The sequence below is a fragment of the Mya arenaria genome, chromosome 1, assembly GCF_026914265.1.
Source record: "Mya arenaria isolate MELC-2E11 chromosome 1, ASM2691426v1".
Classification (NCBI taxonomy): Eukaryota; Metazoa; Mollusca; class Bivalvia; order Myida; family Myidae; genus Mya; species Mya arenaria.
Window position 1 is genome coordinate 4,344,407 of NC_069122.1, and position 21,694 is coordinate 4,366,100.

The 21,694-nt window shown below is 32.6% G+C and overlaps 1 protein-coding gene across 4 annotated transcripts in view; it reads right to left on the reverse strand.

The window, feature by feature from the left end:
* The window catches only part of LOC128231717 (neuromedin-K receptor-like), a 102,704-nt gene that overhangs the window by 48,651 nt on the left and 32,359 nt on the right, over positions 1 to 21,694 (reverse strand). For all 4 annotated transcript variants that reach the window (XM_052944860.1, XM_052944831.1, XM_052944888.1 and 1 more), the window contains exon 2: positions 5,265 to 5,329. The gene's annotated coding sequence lies outside the window, so the exon portion shown is untranslated. The remainder of the gene's footprint in view (positions 1 to 5,264; positions 5,330 to 21,694) is intronic.

A 21,694-nucleotide genomic window follows, 5' to 3' on the forward strand; every position in this document is an offset into this window, starting at 1 on the left:
ACACTCAATACATACCGTGGGACAATTGACTGACATAATCTCGTTTTAACGAATATGCATGAGGCAGGAGAGACAAAAAAAAAATCCAATTAATTCGCATGATATATTCAAATATTGTTCGATAATCTTATAGTGTCAGTAGCCTCCGTGGCCATGTGGTCTAGACTACTGCCAAATAGTATTGTAATAAGAAGGCGGACCCGGCTCAACTCCGGCAATCACCAGGATATTTTTCAACCGTAAAATATCTAGTACTTTGGTGAAACCAATGAAAGTGCCTCATTAATTAGCCATGCTTACGAGATTTCTCTTGCCAAACTGCCCACGGTACGCAACGAAGCATAGCGTAGTGTGTATCGGGGGTGTCCGACGATGCCTTTATTTTATCCTCGATGACAAAATGGAATCATATAATTACGATAGAACAGCAGTTTCTAGGAATCTGGCCAGACTTTGGAGGAATGCAGATATCGGAATGTTAGTAAACATCTGCTGAATTAAACAGATTTGCAACACATTTGATTTTACTTAACAGATAACATAACACGCTGTGTAGTATTTTTTTAATCTGTGTTAATCGAATTCGTCTTTAAACAAAAAAGACAAAATGCACTTTAACATTTAGTGTCAAAACTACATTGCGTTACTAATCATGAGCTATATAATATTACATACTAGCAAGTGCGAACTTTTACAGTGTAATTGTGGGTTAAAAATGTATACTATTCTACCAAATGCAACAAAAAAATGCCCAACCCTTGGCAACACGATAACACGAAGTCATAAAAGAAGTAGTTGGATTGGTTTTTAAATGCCAACTACCAGTCAGTGTTAAAAGCTTCATCAACATTCTTGCTACGTAATCCATAGCTAATCGGAATAAGACAAGATAAAGCCCCTCTCTACGATAACATTCCCTGAAAACACCTGTACTCTTAAAGCACTGTAAAGTGTTTTTGTTTCACAGGTATTACTGCTAAAATACACAGTTGTCGATGATTACCGTTGCATACTCTAAGCAACTGTTAGGCCCTAATAGTGTTTCTTTTATGTGGTAACCAATAGCCAATTTCTCAAAACAGCTCTGCATTGATAAATATTAAGTGTGTTGGTTTAGCATTGGCTTGAAATCATAAATATGCATTTTGCTTGATAACCAGTGCTAATAGAGCAATAGATATTAGATGTGTCTATAATGAAAGTTGCAGCGAACTGTGTAACTTTCTATTTTAGCCGCTGTCGTTAGCTGTGTCAATGATAAACAATGCAGAAAAATGTACTTCGTCTGCAGTCAGCCTATTTCAGCCGCTGATGTTAGCTTTGTCAATTATATACAGTGTCAATGCAGTGAAATGTGCAACGTCTAACAGCCAGACCCATTCGAGCCACTCTATAAAGAATAGAAAGCGCGTTGCAAAGCAAACGATAGAACACCGAAGTCTTAATAAACAAACATAAACTGATATTAAGTGTTTGATCGTGCTGAGAAATGAACGTTTATCTATTTCATAAGAATGTCTTTTGCTTTGATATGTTTTTGCTGTTGTAAACCGTTTTCGTTAAAAATAAAAAAGTTTATGTACATTAAATAAACAGGAAACCTACATGAATTCTTCTGTGATGCAAATCCTAATTGTATTCAGAGATAGAAAGAATCACAGGATTATATATTAATTTTAAGAGTGAATAACCATTGTTAGTAATTAACAATTTAATAAAATACGACATATATGAATAACATTCTCATATGTAGATACAATTGGACCAATATATAAAAAGGGTTCACTACAAATAAAAGGACATATCGTGTTACCCGCATATTAACACTCTATTAAGTAGGTTTATTTGTAATTTATGTAATCCTATGATTAAGTGTTCAAAAATAAGTGCCTTACAGTTCTCTTGCTTTTCCTTCGTAAAAGCAGAATTATACATTATAATTATAGGGGGAACATTTAATGGCTTTCACAACTATATGGCATCACGGCAAACATTAAGAAGAATAAGGAACACTATGATCCAATATAAAACTTATCAAACGTTGATATAGCAAACCGCTAATAAAATATTAATCGCACCATTAGGCATTAGTCCATCCATTCATAGTACGGAACAAAAGGAAGTGACTAAGCTTTCGTGCTTGTATATTGACATAATGATGGGACATTCACTAGTGTCATTACGACAAGTAAGACTTCAATCCTGTCATATCAAATCCATTTTAACTGGTGTATGATGGAGATTTACATTCATCAAACAAAATAATGTTATCAATTACAAGATGTTGGTTCCTGCAATGATACAATGAACAGTAAACGAAAACATGATATGTTAATGTATTTTTGGTTCTTATTTTTTAATAAGCATCTCGATTTCTGAAAAAACACATTAATGCATACCATTTGAGAGAAATGTCTTTCGGTAGGGCAACATAGATCACTAGTCTTTTTGATTGAAATCGTGCATTGGCAACAATGGTAAATGCATTCTTTGGCATCACCATTTGCAAGTACACTTCCAAACCATCTTAGTATTTGTGCGAACATGAACAAGGGAGTATGTACTAATAACCGGGCTAACCCTTCAGGACTCTCACCTTTCCACTTATTGTTATTCGCCTTACTTGTATGTATATAAATCGTTTTTGTCTACGTGTCTAGCTTCTTTCTGATTGCTTGGCAAGTCTCTGTAATTTCCATTATAATATTGTACGTTAGGATGTCTTTTTTTAACAAACGCGAGTTGTTTTTTCTATCTTTATTTTCAGCGTTCTAATAGATGGCAGACAGAAGATTTGTTTGAGGCCCCGGTTACAATCCACCAATATTTTTACAGTTATGCTTAGAACGTATGCTATGTTTAACAGATTTTCTTCTGAACATATGCTGTAGTTGCACATCTTTAATATGTCTGTACCTAACCAAAGTTTTACCACTAGACGACATTAAAGGTTGTTGGTCACAGACCCTGCCCCTGTTATAATTATTGCATTGATAAACTGGTATTAGTTATTTCAAATAAATGTGAGCCTAACTGTTAAGACCTGTAGGTGACTATATAGTGAACCAACCCTAATGGTAAAGAGATTATAAACAATAAAAGCTAAACAGAGCATAAAAATGTCACTTGTCTGACAAATCGTCTATGAGCAAGTCAAAACTTGGGGGCATAAATGATAATCATATCTGCTCTTTTTTTACTCAGTGAAAATAAATATTGTTTGAAGTTAGTCGCATGGTCGTTTGTATGATGTATAAAATGTACAAAAACAGATGTTGGCAATTGTGTGGCAAGAAAATAATTCCTCTTCGGAGATATATCTAGTATTTGGAATGGTTCTGAGTATGCGAACAATTAATATGAATAATGTGAAAATAATATTGCACCTGTAAACACGAATGCACCGAAAATATGTTCGGAATACTTTTATGACAGCCTTCGAAATAACGTTCTAATACATGACTATTTTCAAAGGGTGTTTGCACTTAATGGATCAGCAAAACGCACATTACGTTTGGCACCACACTAGTACATGGTAAACCAGGACGTCACAGGTTTCGAACAATACAACCGAATGAAATGTACAATGCCAATATGAGTAATATGTAGTTCAAAATAAACCAGCGTTGCAAATAATGAGTGATATCAAACATGTATGATGTAATAAATACTTTTCCTTGCGTTCCTTACTTCTCGTCTATGGTAGAACGATTGCTTTGACAATTAACTTTTAACATTGTTCATTACTGGACTTGTCCCATAAGTTTTTATTTTAAAATCTCAAAATTGAGCTGGATGATTAATGGCCCGATTTCCAACAGAACTCGAAAATCTGCGTATTAACAAATTTAAAACACAAATAGTCATGAACAAGCGAAGGTGCAAGAACAGTTCTTGGCAGATAATTTTATGATGTCGTTAAGTATAATCCTGTAAATCAGGTGTTGAAGTGCCGACATTTCTCACAAATCTAATGCACATCACAAAGCTTTGATGGCAGACTTTTCATATTAATGCCATACCTTTCAACAGAAAGGTATTGAGTCTTCATTTTTGTCGAGAAAACATATTCACATGTTAACATTTCAGTAAGAATAGAAGACATCAAATAAAGTCATGAGATATTTGAAATATTGTTGGTTTGTTTTTCTTCAGTCTATGATGTACCATATTTTGTATTGACATTGCTGATGTTTACATATCAATAATAAATAAAATAAAATAAAATGTCCAAGGTATTACCCCACTGCAATTAAATAATCATCATTCGCATTTTAACATGTGTTTAACAAATTGAAACGTATTACTTAGAACATTAAATATACTTTTGAAAACAGTCCGATACAGATAGAAATAGTCTTCTAGTTAAGAGTTTAACTTAAAGGCAGTGTAAGTATATAAATTGGAACAAGTGGGACAAAACCAACAGACAAAAAAGGCACAAACCACGGGTGGATCCAGATTATGAATTTAGAAAGGGCGAATAGAACGCAGGCCATCTCCCCTAGAATCCGAATGAAATAAGCCTTAAATGCGGTGTTCATGACAATTTGGGCTTATTTTAGCCTTGATGATGTTATATTGTATTTATCTATATTTCATAAGATATGCTAATTGGGACAATGTTGGGAGCTGCGCCTCCTTGAATCCGTTCTTGTTAACTCACCTATGGACAACCATGTAATGTAATTCGATTTACAAAATTATTCGAGATGTTATCAAACCGACTATAAATACATTTTGACAACATTTTACAATGAGTTTCAGCACAATGTTCCAAAACAACAAAGATGTCACGTATATATAGAGTATGTCTTAATGATGCATCAACAAAATGTAACAGAATAACAATGAATGTTCATAACATTCTTAGACTCGTGGTCAACTGTGCCATTACCTACATTTGTTTTACTTGCATTAAATAAAACAAATTATATTATTGAGGAGGCCAATTTAATGACACATGTTTAAGTGGTCAACGAAATAGCAAAATAAATGGTAGCTTACATTTTAAGTTTCTTCATAAAATAGATCAGTTCAAATCACCAGTATTCGAAATAAGATATGTCTCAGAAATTACCATATAGGCAGTACTACAATGTCAGATATAGTTCATCACACTTACATTTCATTTATAAACCAATACGAATGATAAAATAAACTCGAAGAACATGGTATATGCTTCGTTCTGTTAAATATGTACTAATAAATTGAAATATCTACTAACAACGTTCGAAATCATAAATTATTTGTGTGCTACCTACCCTCGCATTGAGCCCTGGTCTACACTCTTCAGGTCAACCATATTATTGTTGATCCCTGAGTATGTCTGAAAAATATAAGCAATCATAAATCACTGGTGGCAACCAACACTTGTTCGCAAATTACTCCTACTACCATCTCACCTTTTACTTACATTCTAATAACCAAATACCCTCAACTACAATCTCACCTGTTAATTAATCAAATTCTATATGTTTGAATTGAGAGAATAATATAACATTAACAACACTGCCGTAGGACAGCCTTTCGAGACTCTCTTTATTTTCACCTGCATAATAAAAACATTGTAATAGAAACGTTTAGTCATCGGTTGGCATTTCCTAGCGGACTCTATTTTGAAGTGATCCTTTAAATAAATAATTCATGGCTGTTACACCAACGCATTACTTTGAACCTTTCATTACAATAATGTATGCTATAACTATATGATTAGATAATGAAATATATGTTCCCAATGGGATTATGAAAGTTCTCTACCAGAGAACATTATTCATAATCTAGCACCCATGAGCTAAGATTACTTATTGATTAAGTTCAGTGTGAATTCAATAATAGTAATATATCCATGACAGGTTTTCAATATGGTCAATAACTTGATTGTGATTACAGTTTGGAAAACAGTTTTGTTTTAAAAAATGATTTACAGTAATGCCACGTATATAAATCAAAAACGTATATAGATTTAAAATGTAGCTCTAATTGTAGCGTAAATAAATATATTATAGCAATTTTAATGATATATAGATTTGCATACTAAATATTCTTAACTTAAGAGTCCAATAGCCAAACAATTAAATACGATGAATCTGTTTAAAGGCAAAAAGCTACATAGACACAAAAATTACAAAACAATACATACATAATTTTATATCTACATTCGTATTAAAAACAGGTGATACCGCTTTGAAACGGTAACTGATACAGAAGTACACTGAAGAGTTAAACAAGATTATTGGCTTTTAGTCTCACACTTGCCCAAACATGTATAAATAGATGCAATTATGCAATTATTTATACATCTTTGGGAACGTGTGAGTGAGAGATATGAACTTCAACTTGTTGATAAGCCCCCCCATTTGCCCAGTAGATTCGTGTTCCAGTGAACTCGTGTTTAACTGACCGTTCCAAGACGTCAATCCGATTCTTTATCGGTTATTCTTTTTTAGGAGTATCTTATCTGTTAATGTGTTTTATATTGTGCATATGTTTGTATATGTGTGTGTATCTAGCTCATCTTCTTATGGGTCCTTGCCTAGTGCCCCTAAACAGGGTTTCTTCTTAGTTTTTGATTACTGGGGTTGTCCTTGTAGGTTTGAATTTCTGAGTTTGAAATCAACTTAAAAATATACTTCGTTAAACGTTCGACATAAACAATGCTTATAAATCAGTTTAAACAATCATGAGTTTTAATATAATCGTTTCTGTAATAATAAGCTTGTAAAAAGAACTATTGTCAGAGATCCGCCGCCATAGTGTTACAGCGTGGCAAATCATGAAAAACCTGCAGTCCAGCTGAACTATTGTTCCTTTGCTCTAAAGTGACAAGCGGCCATCTCAGTAAAGTTTGGATTAGCTTTATATTACTATCCCATAGGCTACTTAAAAACAATGAAGCTGTTTTTTTATTGTAGGTAATCGTGTTTTTTCTGTTATTCATCAATATTGCTTGCCAGCATTATATGTCAAAAAGGTCTATCTCTCGTTCAGGGAATCGTTTCTACGAGCCCTGCTATCACACAAATGTAAATATTCCCCCGAGTCGGCCTAGTCGGACGGTATCAAATGCCTCCAAATATGTAAATATTGACGATAAAGCATTTGCAGATTAAATGTCATGTCTGAGATTCGATGTAGTTCCAAAATTCAATATTTGCAACGCTGGCCTGAAATGTGACTAAAATCATAATTGAAATAAGCTCTGATAGAGGTTCCCATTCCGGTTTACATCTGTTTTACAATCACCTGAGTAAAAACAAATACACGAGGAATCTTTAAAACTTGATGTCGCTCATATCTTTTTATCAATTTTCTTAGAGAATTATCAACAACGCGGAGACAGTTGTCTGCAAACCAACACGAGTACAGCTGTAACAAGATGCTAAATGATAAGAAGGATCATAAATTTAATTTCAATTTCATTATCAATATAAAAATCTGATAGCAATATATAAAAGCACGACTTTAAATTTCCATCATTTTTATCCCAGTCTTTATCTGATGAACAAGAGCGATTTTACAAAATCGCAAAATGTATTCTACACTTGGGTTGGTCTATGAGTAGATATTGAACATAACATGATCATTTTTATAAAAACAAATGTTAAAACTATTACATTTACAACTAGGTTTAACATAGTGACAATAAAACGTGTTTATGAATTTAACAATTATTTCCTAATATCGATGCTTTTTTATACATCAAGGGCATAGACCCAGGCCCCATTGCAACTTGCTGATATAGTTTTTCCCAAACATTTAGCTCTTTTCAAGTGTTTCTTTGAATTTCCACCATATTACTCCCATGACCTTATTGACATGTTATGACTTCAAAATACTTATCACAACCTCAACTTGCGTAGTTCATTTAAATTTATTAAAATTGTTTTTTTTTTAAAATAGTATTCTTGTCTCCTTATTTTAAAAAAAATGCAATTACAAACTTGAAACTTGCATCCGATGTAGAAGTCCGTCATGAATTAATAGTATTGTACCACACCGTTTTTTGCAATGTTTTTGCAATGTCTTGTGTGTTATTACAGACTAACACTCAATTACATACATATACACGCATGCGAAATTATTTGGTTTGCAAACAGATTGTAAAATGTTAGCAAATAAATGTAAATGCAGTGTGCCAATAAACTCCATGTCTATCTTTAAAATAAAACCGACATTTAATAATTAAAGGAATGAACCTTTTGAACTTTAAAACATCATACATTATGTAAGATCATTCGAACGATAAATGGCTTCATTTTGACAAGCTAAGAGGGTAATTAGCAAATATCAGACTCCGATTCAGAGGGGTGCAGATTGGATCCTAGATAGTATCTATGTTAATGATAATACACGTACTTGTCCCAATTTCTTGAACATTAATTAAGTCCGGGTTCACTACCCTCCTGAGTCTGAGTTTGACAACCAGTCAGAAAAGCGCAGGGACAACGGTCAAGGAGTTAAATTACTTTCGAACTTTCTCGTCTTTGTGACTTCGCGTCCTTGCCGTTGTCCTTTCGCTTCTTCACCTCCACACGTTCGTTCTTTTTTTTCCTCGGCCCGAACGAATAACCGTACACATCGCTAATGTGCCTTTTATTGATATACATTATCGTGATCATTTTACTAGGTGGATCACTGGACAATAATCTACAAAAACAAAAATTGATATGCAAGATTATTGCTTGTCAAAATTGTTATAGTTTTGATTGATTAGTTTTAAACATTTTACTCATAACCTCACGGGGAACCTACAATGATGTAGGTATGGTCTTACCATGATGGTTCCAAACCTTTTTATCAATTTGTGAGATAACGCCGTGGTACTAAATGGCTTCCTTTTGTTTTGATGTATGTTTTTGTTACTTAATCAAACACGCGAACCATATATTTATTGTCCTGTGTTTCTTTCATTGACATGTTTATCATCGTTTTGAAGTAAATTCTGAATGCTATGTCATAGGAAGGTCATATATGTATTGTCCTGTGCGAACGAAATGTCTTGGTTGATTGACGCGGCATTTATCGGTTTGCTGATGATTATGAATGCAATGTTCTTGGAGGGTCATACGTACAATAGATTGTTTGTGTGATTTTGATTATAATTGACACACTAATTATCTGATAATGTAATTCATATAATTCAGTCTCAAAGGCAGCTCTAACGTTTTATCAGCATAACCCATTACCTAATGTATTTAGGTAAGTTGGAGTAATAATACGATAAAAACTACAAGAACCAAAATACAACAAAAACAACTGGCACATTATGACAATGGAAACTACGGTAACCACTATACAATAGAAACTACAATGACAATATAAAGCTGGACACTATAGGGACTATTTTGCAATGGAATCTTCAGGGTATATTTTGCAATGGGAACTACGTGGACAATAATGCAACAAATTATACAATACACAATTGATACTACAGGGAAAATTATACAATGAAAATTACAGGAACAATAATACAAAGGGAATTTCATTGAAAATACTAACATGGACTATAAAGTGGCAGCCAACTATAAAGTGGCTGCTGCCGGGGGGGGGACAAAATAAATAATCCACACTTCAGGGACAATTATGAAACGAAACCTACAGATACCATCATACTACAGAATATACAGGACCACTTTTTCAATGGAATGTACATTGACTAGACTAGAGAGTCATAATATGAATGATGACCTTTGTTAAGGCCGAACAGGCACAAAACAAGCCAAAACTTCATAAAACAACAAAGACGTACTAGACATGCATCACATAATATTATTCAATCAAGCTAAAGTATAGATATGAATTATACATCTAGGCACTTTATGTCAAAAGCCACATCAACATTCTTGACATCCTTATTCATGGCTTATCAGTATAAAATTAAGAACCTCCTTTCGAACAATTGTTCCGTGCAAATTTAAGAAAATATTATCAAACAAAGCTTCATTTTGTTGCAAGTATTACTACAAACATACAGTTGTCGATTCTTACTGTTACATACGAGGCATCTGAAGGCCTAAGCACATTTTCACAGCTCTCCGTAACTCGACGACATCTGTCGACGTCATGCCGACGTTGCTTTTGAAACAGTGATGTTGCTCAAGTTACAACAAAATTGAAATGAAAACAGCAATGACGTTGATGTTTTCATGAAATGACATCCAGACATGCTGTTAACGTCATGTCATTTGGCGGAATATTTACTCATCTTAAAGTGATATAAAATAACGAAGTTTTACCAATATCTACGCTTGCTCCGGATTAGGGTAGGTCAGTTGCTATGGATACCAAATATGTCGAGAGTAAGAAGAAAAAAAAAGAAAAATACCAGCGCTAAACACTAATTAGTTTAAAATACATTCTCAGTAAATGTCAAGATAATAGCTATTTGCGTTTGTGAAAAATGACGTTATTCCGCCAACTTCTAGGACACCCCTCGTACTTCAAACATCTGTTATGCAATGTCTGAAGTAATCAATAACCAGTTCTTCAAAGAAAGTATCATAAATATATACCTATTTGGTGGTTAATGATTTTCGGTTTGTACATCATATGGGTCGAACTACAACCTTTTAGTGCACTTATATTCACCTCTATTTCGGTAGTGGGTCAAACAGCATGGCTAATGCCGCTTTACAAATGGATTTATCGGATACATCACATTGGTGAATGTCAGTTTTGTAAGTTGTTCAGACAATCCTAGCTGGATTCATTCAAATAAATGATCATATGTTGTTAATTGACAGATTGTTCTTCTCACATTGTACTCCTTTTAGTCTGTCTTTGCACATTGTTCTTACAAAGATACAACTGTCTGAAGTATTTTGAGCACTACAATCAAATAACATAAAACAAAAACTGCCATAATTACGACACCATTGCAATTCCTTTCAAGGTAATAACGTTATTAGTATTTTAAGTTTACCTTATTTATGGTGCAGGAAGCTCAAAAGTGTAACACTTACATTTCTCTACATTACTAACTACCCACCACGATTTTGTAAGTCGACATCAGTTTTTGTTACAAACAAACATATCTTATAAAGTCCATTGAGCAGTCTGGCAAGAACCTTTCGCATGTTCTTTGTGCCCTTCAAGAGTGCATTTAAATCACTTTCAAGTACTAGTGTGTTTGTCCCAGCATCTTTCATCCAAATAAAATATGATTTATGTCAAAATTATTTGCATTTCTATAACTTTTATCATTTTCTGCATTACACAAGTTTGTTATCCTTAGTATGTAATTGATGGAGTGGACTATTCAATAGACTTTTATTTGTTTAACATATTGCCTGTTATTTGTTAAGGCAGACTGTGTGGCATTTTTATAGTTTCAAACAATAACTGCATCATACCTTTGAAAGGTTTTTGCATTAGGTACTCTGAATTGTATTCCTTTGTCTGCAGACAGATTCGAGATCCCTAATCATAGAAGTACTTAGGGTTTACCTATTAGTTTATTATTATTTGTTTATGATTAAGTTTCCTCTAGTTTATGCATACTTGGATACGATTTACCATTTTACATTGTTACTTTATTCGGGATTGTTGGTCTAAAGGTCAGGATATGCACAGAAACTGGTTTAAACCTCCAGAAAATTTACATTTTACTGACAGTTTCAATGCGGTACCTAACAATCATTGATAAACACACCAAGTTTTTTTAATATACTATATATGTACTGTGTTGTATGTGAAGGTTTGTGCAGTTGCTCCATGATTCTGGTCTGTGATTGTTTGTTTTTATGTTCTTTGTCTTTGGCGTTTATCCAGTGCCATTAAACGGGTTTTATGTTTAAACTTTCGGCTACTGAGCTTGTTTCTGTAGTTTTTCATATAAATATTGTTTTGCATTTTGTGTCATATTTGTATGTGCTGTTCGTTCAGAAGTAGGTGCCACACACTTTTCTTGCTTTGCACAATTCCAATAATCTCATCACATAAACACGTCAATTCCTTTGTTATAGCAGACTCATTAACCAGAATCTCAAGATGATTTTTTCAACGTTTTTTATGGCTGAAAGGAACCTTTTCAAACATCAGGAAGAATAACAATTACTTGGATACAACATTATAGAGAGTAAAAGTGTGTGTGAAGGTTTTTGTAGCAAATAGCTCACGACTTGTTCATCGTATCATCGAGTAGTTTTTACTTAATTAAGGAATAACATCCTGATTTTTGTATCTGATTCAGGACTCAGTATCTGTTTACAATCACTTGGGTCAAATCATTTCCAGAGGAATAATGCAAGCATGATATCGCATATATATTTTATCTTAGAAGAATATCAACAATGCGGAGGTAGATTTCCCTAAAACAAGTCAAGCAAAGCCTGTGACAAGATATTGAAAGATAAGTTATTTATTTCCACTTCGTTATCAGTATGATAATTGGATGGCAATATATCAAAAAGAATCTTAAACTTTCCAACAAATTGTATGCAAGTCGTTATCTTATGCAGCGGGATGGTTAAATGTAAGTGAAAATCAACATTAATCAAATCATAACCAGATACTATCAAATACTATAGACAAGAAGTCTGCTATAGAACGGTCTGTGAGTAATTATTAAGTGTAAAGATTTTCAAATAAATATTAAAACTATTACATTTTCAAAGTGTTTATTTATAATGAAACATTGTTCTAGAAATTCATTTTTATGAATTGAACAATAGTAATCTAATTCTGATAATTTAATTACACCGAGTGCATGTGCTCCGATACCTAGACCACTTACTGTTAGAGTATTTTGTACTGTTCCCAAACGTTTTGTTCGGGTTCATGTTGGTATTGATAACTAGTCACACAATTTCAACTTTGACATCTTTGATCTTATTATCTCACTTCAAAGCTCTAAATACCACCACAAGTTCCATGGTTCATTTTGAATAAAAACGTTTCAAATGATTCACAAGTTGTTACTTAACTGAATGAAAACATTTACGAATAAACAACACAACTTAAGTTTGTGTAAATTTCGTTTGTTTAATGATTTAACTTATGACCGAAGGTTTGATGCAGTAAATCAGGGTCAACCAACGTCTATAGTGGACTTATATTTGCCTCTAGCTATGCAGTTGGCTAAACAGCATGGCCAATGACGCTTTATAAATGGATGAACCGTTTACATAACATTGATGAATGTAAATCGTGTGTCCCTTTCAAAGTTGCTAAAATTATTCTAGCTGGAGCCATTAAAACAAACGATATTATGTTGTTGATTGACTGTTCAAATTGTCCCGTTAAATCTGTTTATGCATTTGTTCGTCTACATTGCTCTTCTATATACTGATTCCTGTTTGAAATACTTGGAGCACTACATTTAAATAACAATAATAAGATCTGCCACTAATACGACAACAATGCAATTCCTTACATGGTAATAACATATTCACTATTTAAATTATATTTATTTATGATATGGTGAAATCGAATGTGTTACATTTCCATAAGTAACAAGCATGCGTTAGTTTTTTTTCTCAACAGTCTTCATCACAAATGGACGTACAATGTTAACACTTATGTGCACTCTCACAAATATCGTTATATATAAATAATTTGCCCTTCCAAAGTATTTTCAAATTTCTTTCAAATAAAGTATCTTGTTTCCAGCAACACTTTTCCGCATTAAAATATGGTTTATATCGTTACTGTTTTCATTGCAATTACATCTATTGATTACTAATTTTCCATAGCAATTGTCCATAGCACATTTTGAACTGCAATTCGAACGATAACAGTGTATTTGGTATTGCATTGATAAACTGGTATAATGGTAGCTGTGTGATGTAAGCTAAACATACGACATTGAAGAGATGAATGTCATGCTGCTACGCCATTCATATTTTCAATGTCACAAAAGTTGAACATCAATGCCGAAGAATATTCTTACGAGCCATACTACTATAAGCCATAACTATATGATTAAATGATTAAATTAATTGTTCCCAATGGGGTTCAGAATATTCTCTACCACTAGGGAGCATTATACATTATCTAGCACGCGGAATAATAACTCTTCAAGATCAGTGTGATATAAATAATATTTATATATTCATGACAATCTATTAATACAATGGTCTTTAATTAGATTTTGTATCCTTTTTAGAAAATGTTGTCCAAAACAAATGACATATACAAAACTGGCAAGTATGTAGTTTTAGTTTTACAAAATTTATATGAAAAGTTACAGAAACAAACTCAGTAAAAAAATTGAAACATAAACCCTGTTTAATGACACAGGGTAAACGCCAAAGACATAGAACACACACAATAAAAATAAAAAAATCGCAAACAAGAAACACGGTACAACATCACAAAACTTCACAAACAACACAGTGCATAATTATATACTATACAATAAAACTAGGTGTGTTTATTAAGGACTGTTAGGTACCGCCTTGGAACGTTCAGATTTTATTTTGTAATTCATTAGCATCAAATAAAATGCGTGAACAATAACAAAACTTATATGTAAACATTTGTAGTATGTAATTACAAACCTTATTTTTTTGCGACTATGTTAACTTAACTGGTATTCGTTCCTTATACACTTTACTAGGGCTAAATGGATGGGTTTAATTATATGCTGTGTAAATTTTATTATCTGATTCACCCAATGCCTTATCATGCATTATATATTGTCGTCAAAAAAATTAAGCAATATTAAACAAGGACAAGGGTTATTGTGGAACATGCATGGGTGTAAGAGGTATTCGGCTCAATCCCAACCAGAGATATCTTGGTCTCTTAAAACAACTTCTTAGTTTCAGTCGAGCTCATATAGCTTCAACTAAACAGAGCTACAATAAATACATATTTTATAAACTTGCAGCAACGTTATAACTTTTCAGAATGTTTCAGATAATTATGCACATTTCATTAACTTCGATATTGTGTTTCCTTTAATACAAATACACCTATTCAACTTGTTTTAATTAAGATATCTAATAAATTCAACAAAAACAGCATTACTTAATACAAAAAACAAATCCCAGAGCTATACATTTCATTCGAGTTGATGGCATCCTAAATTCATAAGAGTTCATCCTTGTATAGCTGTTATCGTAATGTAAATTAAAATGTGGTACAATTTTTTTAAGACTTATAACTTGTCAAAACATGTATTAATAATTGCAAACTTAGGAATATATGCCGGCATCAACTTCAAGAATCTAGTACACAGAAAAACATACGATATACAATAATTAAGTAACGTCAAGTACTTGACGATCAGAAATAGCCGAAGCACTACGGCTTACTTTTCAAAAGTACATATACAGCAAGTTGAGTAGTTTAATGAGTTTAAAATCAATATACAGATGTACCAAGTTGAAAAGTTCAACGTAAATGAACATTTTTAAGTTAATGTTTACAAGTCAATCAATATAAGAATTAATTGAAAAGTTAAGAATTGATAAATCATGATATACGTTATGTTATGTTCTGTAATCACTAGCTGGAAAAAATAATATCGCCAGATATCCACCGTGCATCAATTTCCGTGGAAAATCGTGAGACATTTATTTATACTGTTTACCTGCTATTCAGCAGAACGAACTTTCGATTGATTTAAAACGACAAGCAATCAGTCAACGAATCTTTATCTGTAAAATATGTATGACTGTTCTAAATATCATTATCTCACTGGCTACTCAAAAACATGGATGTTGTTTGTTTTTCTCTTAAACTCTTGGGTTTTAAAGCACCAATATGGCAATTTGGTTAAACTTATTGGCATTGTTTTCAAAACATATCATCATATACTAAATCATGAGTGTACACAAACACACATAAAGAATGGTATAAAATTCAATTATTATTTATAATATAAGTAGCTTGCCAATGTAAAAATATAACAACTACAACAAAAACAGAAATGCATTTCAATACATATGTCAAATGGTATATACTTGTCTGTCTCTATTTCAATAGAACGTAAGTTCGAGCCCCGCTATTTTTTGTCTTGAAAAGGCCAAATTTTTGCGTAAATATCTGCAAACCAATAATATAAGACTGCTGACAAAGGATCAGATCGCAAATTTTCGTATTTCCGTTCGAAAATTAATGTTTTATGGCTTAAACCGTAACTAACGGTTTAAGAAAAATGCATAAAAAAATCAATTTTTGAACTAAATTATAAAAATCTGCGATCTATTTTTTGTCAGCAGTCTGATATAATTGGTTTCCATGGATTTTGAGAAAATTGGCTCGTTCCAAGACAAAACATAAAAAAAGTTGTCAAAATGTTCAATCTGTGAGAGTGCAGCTTTAAGAAATGTCTTCAAACATGTTAAAATTTCATGAATTACTACAAACAGATTAAACGTTATCTCGGAGATTCGAAATATTACTAAAAATCCATTTTACGCAAAATTGACCTCAGCATCATGCCCCAAATCATAATTGAAATAAATCACTGGTAGAGGCTCACAATCCGGTTAACAGAGAAAAACCGACATAATTAAGAACGGAATCATCCCTTGTCTGAAGTAACGTTAATTGCATACCTTTCAAATAAATAACATCCTGATTTTGTTACTCGATCAAAATTCAACATTTGTTTTTCAGTTAAATGGGTACAAAAATTACAAGAGAAATCTTGAAAACTTGATGTCGCACTTATCGTTTATTCATTTTCAGAATTATCAACAATGCGGAGGTAAACAAATCGAGGAAAATCTATAACAGGATATTGAATGTTCAGAAAGAACAAAAAGATATTTCAATTACATTAGCAATAAAGATATTTGATGGCAATATTTAATCATGACTTTAACTTTCAAACACATTTCATACCATTCTTGATGTAATGAAGCAGGAAGGTTAAATGCAAGTGCAAAGTGTGTTCTAAATCAAATCAAGACAAAATCAAACATATGGAAGAAAACTTTTATTCTGCACTAGGGGTGGTCTTTGAGTAATTATTTAATGAAAGGTAAGCAAATCGTACCCGATGGCCGAGAGGTAAGCGCATCAGAGGATCCCGTGTTGGAATCCCACTCGGCGCGTTTTAAGTACTGGCTGTGACGAAGGTAAATGGTTCTTAATTACATGTAAAGAGCAGATTTTAAATCTTCGGTCTTTGCTATAAAGCACTAAAGAGCTTATGTTACATTTGCTGGATCGTCAAGGATCTTTTCGGGTAACAATAAGTCTGACAGTTAACTTCACCTTTACTTTACAGGTAACATTTCTTTGCAAAATAACGTCCACGTGTATTCATCTTACTAAATAAATCTTAATTCATAGTATCAAACGCTACATCAACATTTGTGCTACCATTATCCATTGCCTATCAATATTGGACAAGATAAAGCACCTTCCTTCTAACAAGTTTTCCCTGATAGCGAACACCTGCCTTTTAAGAAAAGACCATCAAACAATGCCTGATTTAATTATCTACTTATACACAGTTGTGGATAATTATCGTCAGATAATTCAAGCAACTGTTAGGCAATATCTGGAGTAATCAATAACCAGTTCTTTAAATACAGTTCTATTAATACATTTCTATGAATACTTAGCAGTCTGCTGCACTGTGCTTCTGCAACTGTTGTATTGTTGATTAATTATATACAAGGTACAAGAGGTACTGTAGTAGACTCTATGTGTCGACGGCTCCGTTGCGGGCAAAACAGTGTAACTAATGGATGTACATCGTGACAGGTTTTAAAACTTGCTCAAAGATTCCGAGCTTGGTTCATTTAAATAAAAGATTGTGTTGTTAATAGGCGTTTAGTTTGTTCTTCTGACATTGTTTTATTTTAAATCTGTATTTGCACTCTTGCATCTTTGTATCGACTATTGTTTTCCTGTATATCGATACAAGTGAAGAATTTGAAGCATTACCTTTCAATAATAAAAAAAAGAAGTTTTCGACACAAACGATATTACCTTGTATATAGATTATAGACCTATGAGCTGTCTGACAACTATCATTTGCAGGTATTCTGTGCCGTTTCAGAGTGCATTCATTTTTTTCCACACAAACGTCCGTTATTTTTTTCTAGCATCATTTTCCCAATTATAATCTGGTTTATGTCAAAATTATTTGCATCTGTCATTTTTAAAGTTTTTGCTTCCAAAGCACAGTATTTTCGTGATAAATAAAATTAGACAATAACAATCCCTTGATAGATGTATTGCAAACGCTGGTTTTGCATTGGACTGTAGTCGTAATTGTTTACTTAGTCAAGATTATCAGAGAACCAGGGTTAATTGATAAAACCATGTCTGTTGAGTTATTGATATACAGCGTCTTGAAAATAACGGGACACCGTAGTTGGTATAAATATGATTAAGACTAGATCTTTTAATGTTTTGTTTATAGGAATTTCGCCAAAAGCATTTCGAGAGAGCGGGCAAAATGACAAAAATATACAGGTTTTCTATTTTATTTGTAATCATGAGCAGACGAATCCTGGTTAATAATTTTGTCTAAGGCCAAACAAAACCAAGGCAGGTATTTCAGGAAAAATATGTTTTTGCATTGTCTGATTCAACATGGCTTTACATGAAAGTTTTTTGTCCTTTTTCGACCTAAATATGAAAGTTAGAACGGTTGCTTAAAGAACATTTTTAACATTATTTTCCGGATTAGCTGTGGCAAACAATTGATTGCGTCCCTAAATCTAGTTTTTGATATTGTTATATATTTTTATACCTATTTTACAAACGTGATCCTTACAGGCCATTTTTAAACTTGTCCAAAGAAATTGAATTACTAATCTATAACTATTTCCATAGCATTTTTGTACTTTTTATTATTTAACATTTCTTACATAGCCAAAGTACCTGCCGTATGAAAGTACGCTTACTGGATATATGGGACGATGTGTATCTGTAAAATATTGATTCATATACACTCCTGATTTCATAATTAACTCTTTATTACTTAACGATTGATAAAAAACGATATATATATATATATATATATATATATATATATATATATATATATATATTTAACACTCTATTATAAATTGTGTATATTATATATATAAATTCATATGTAAACACTGTTATTTGTTTGTCAACATAGGCCGCCATCTGAATACGAAGATTATTCTTTATTCCATTTTACTTTCTACATAGGATGTTTTACATAAAAAACAAATATGGTATTTTGCAAACAATTAAATTATTCAAGAAAGAAAAGGAAAAATAGTGCTCTATAAAAACAAGGGCAAAAAAAAATAAGCTTTTATGTTTTTGAAAAAATAACTCTGCTTGAAATAGGGTACTTCATATTTTTTACGCTACATGGTTTTAAACAAGTTGTTCGCACGTAAATTCAACTTTTCAATCTGTCAATGAAGCTAGTTATGGAATAAGGGGGCAATGCAATGAAGTGATGAAACAATGTTTACTGCTTATAACAAATCTTAACATTAAGCTTGTTTTGCATTTTATGTCACCTTTTAATATAATGTTCACAAATAAGTGTCAACAACAAAATTTTGTTGTTTGCCCCATTTCAGGGATCTCATCACATCAACAGATTAATTCGTTCTTTATAGCAGAATCCCATATCTGGATTCTACGAGAAGAAGTGTTTTTGCCTGAAAGGAATCATTACAAACCTCCAGAATAACGAACACTAGGATTTAACATAACACAGAGCAAAAGTTTATCGGAAATTATTTTAGTGGACTTAAGAGATACTCGTCGCGCGTCTGATATTCACAAGTGTCATAGTAACCAGTAGGAATTCGATTTTGTGGTTTAAAATCCATCTTATCTGGTTTCAAACCCTCATCAGATAGCAATTAATTCGCATTTCCATTAAGTTCTGGAACAGATATAAATGTGCTGTTTGTCATTTATCTGATTCAATGATCAATTCATTATGTACTCCTTGACTTTATAAAAAAATCTACGAATCTGTCTATTGCATCTATCTCTGCCGCTTATATAAGTATATATATATATTACTTTTCTTTTTTCTCGACGTGTGACATAGTTCGCGTGCATCAGAGGGGACCATAACTAATGCCTTTTCTCTCTCTGTTAATGAAGCAATTAACGGTGTATGAAGTAGAAACAAACAAATGTTAGTTTTACAAGCTAAAGACAAATACGTAAACGTGCGAAAATGCATTTTTTGTACCGATTGCCTCGTACAAAATATTCATATAACAAATCTAAACAATTATTGAACACTTGATAGGAATACATTTGATAACAATGCGGCTTCTTATCTAAATCTCAGACATTTTAATACTAGCTACGGAAATCCTGGACCCTATTTATATTGAAGTGTTCTCGGAACCTATGCAAGCATCAATTGTGGCCATTACACCGATCGAAAGTCAAAACAATGCATTCTTTATTGTGCTATGTGACTTTAACGAACTCCCGCCTATAACAAAACTATCGATAAGAAACTCACATAGATTCACAATCAATCGGGCCTAAATACTACTTGCGTTTGCATGTGTGGTCACGTGATTGTTTTAGTTCATCACGGGGCCCCAATTTCTCGAAACTTCTTCAGTCCCTTATAACAGGATTAAGCTAAACTCACTATTTTTGTTGTTCTATAATATGCGTTATATTTACTTTTTTTAAAAAGTTTTTATAAATTATATAAGAAAAATATGTATGCTAATTAGATGAAACCATTTTTCATTCATCAAAATCCATTATTAGTATGTATTTTAGCTAATTAAAATAAGCGACTAAAGCCTGTTAAGCTTAAGAAGATTGGAGAAATTGGAGCCTGGATATTATGTCGCAAACGCCTGACTACGTGCAAAATGAAATAAGCAAACTGGGGTATCAAATATATCAAATTTAGTCATGAAATGTATGGGAAACATGGCGGGGGTCATAAAATACATGTATCATACATGTAAGGTTTCAACTAAATAGTTCATCAAAATATCCAATAAATATTTTGCATGAGAAACATGTTAAATTCTAAATAATTATGATTGCATAATGGTGGTACACGATGTACTATTGGAAAAACGTCGTACTTATTGAGAACTTACCATGACAAATATAACAGAATAGAGATGTTTCATAACTATGTATAACTAAATAGATAAGGGTATTCGTGATACTCATACATTGCAGACACATTGAACGAAAGAAATGTTTCACAGTAGTGAAATGAACGCGATTTAAGTAATGGTCATACATTGGCTGGTATAGTTTGTAAATAAATGAATCTTGAAGGTCAATAATTAAGATTTCTCTAACTCTGCTGAGCTAGATGCTCTTCATGGCCGGTCCGGAATTTGGAAAGCATAATTACGATTAAGTAAGGTTCGTTATAGATAATCAATAAACATCTTTTATCTTCCAGCGTCTGACAGTGTGAACACCATGCATAGTCAACCTAGAACGAAACTGACAGACCAAAAAACAATTATGTTAGATAGTAAACTTAAACAAGCAATTGACGGGTGAAACGGAAGAGCTAACACTACTTTTTGCCTGGAATATGAACATCCAAGGAGACGAACATAGGACAAGTCTAATAGGTTTTTGATTGTTCGTAAATGATGTGCGTAAATAATATTTTTATCATTATCTTAAAATCGGTTGGATGCTTAAATATTATTTCAATATATTTCAATATATCTCTTTTAGTCTTTCATTAAGCATAATCATGGAAATCAGCTGCTTCAGAACTTAGCCTAAATTTCTCTCCTTTCTGAATGCACATCAATGGCTATCTTGATGG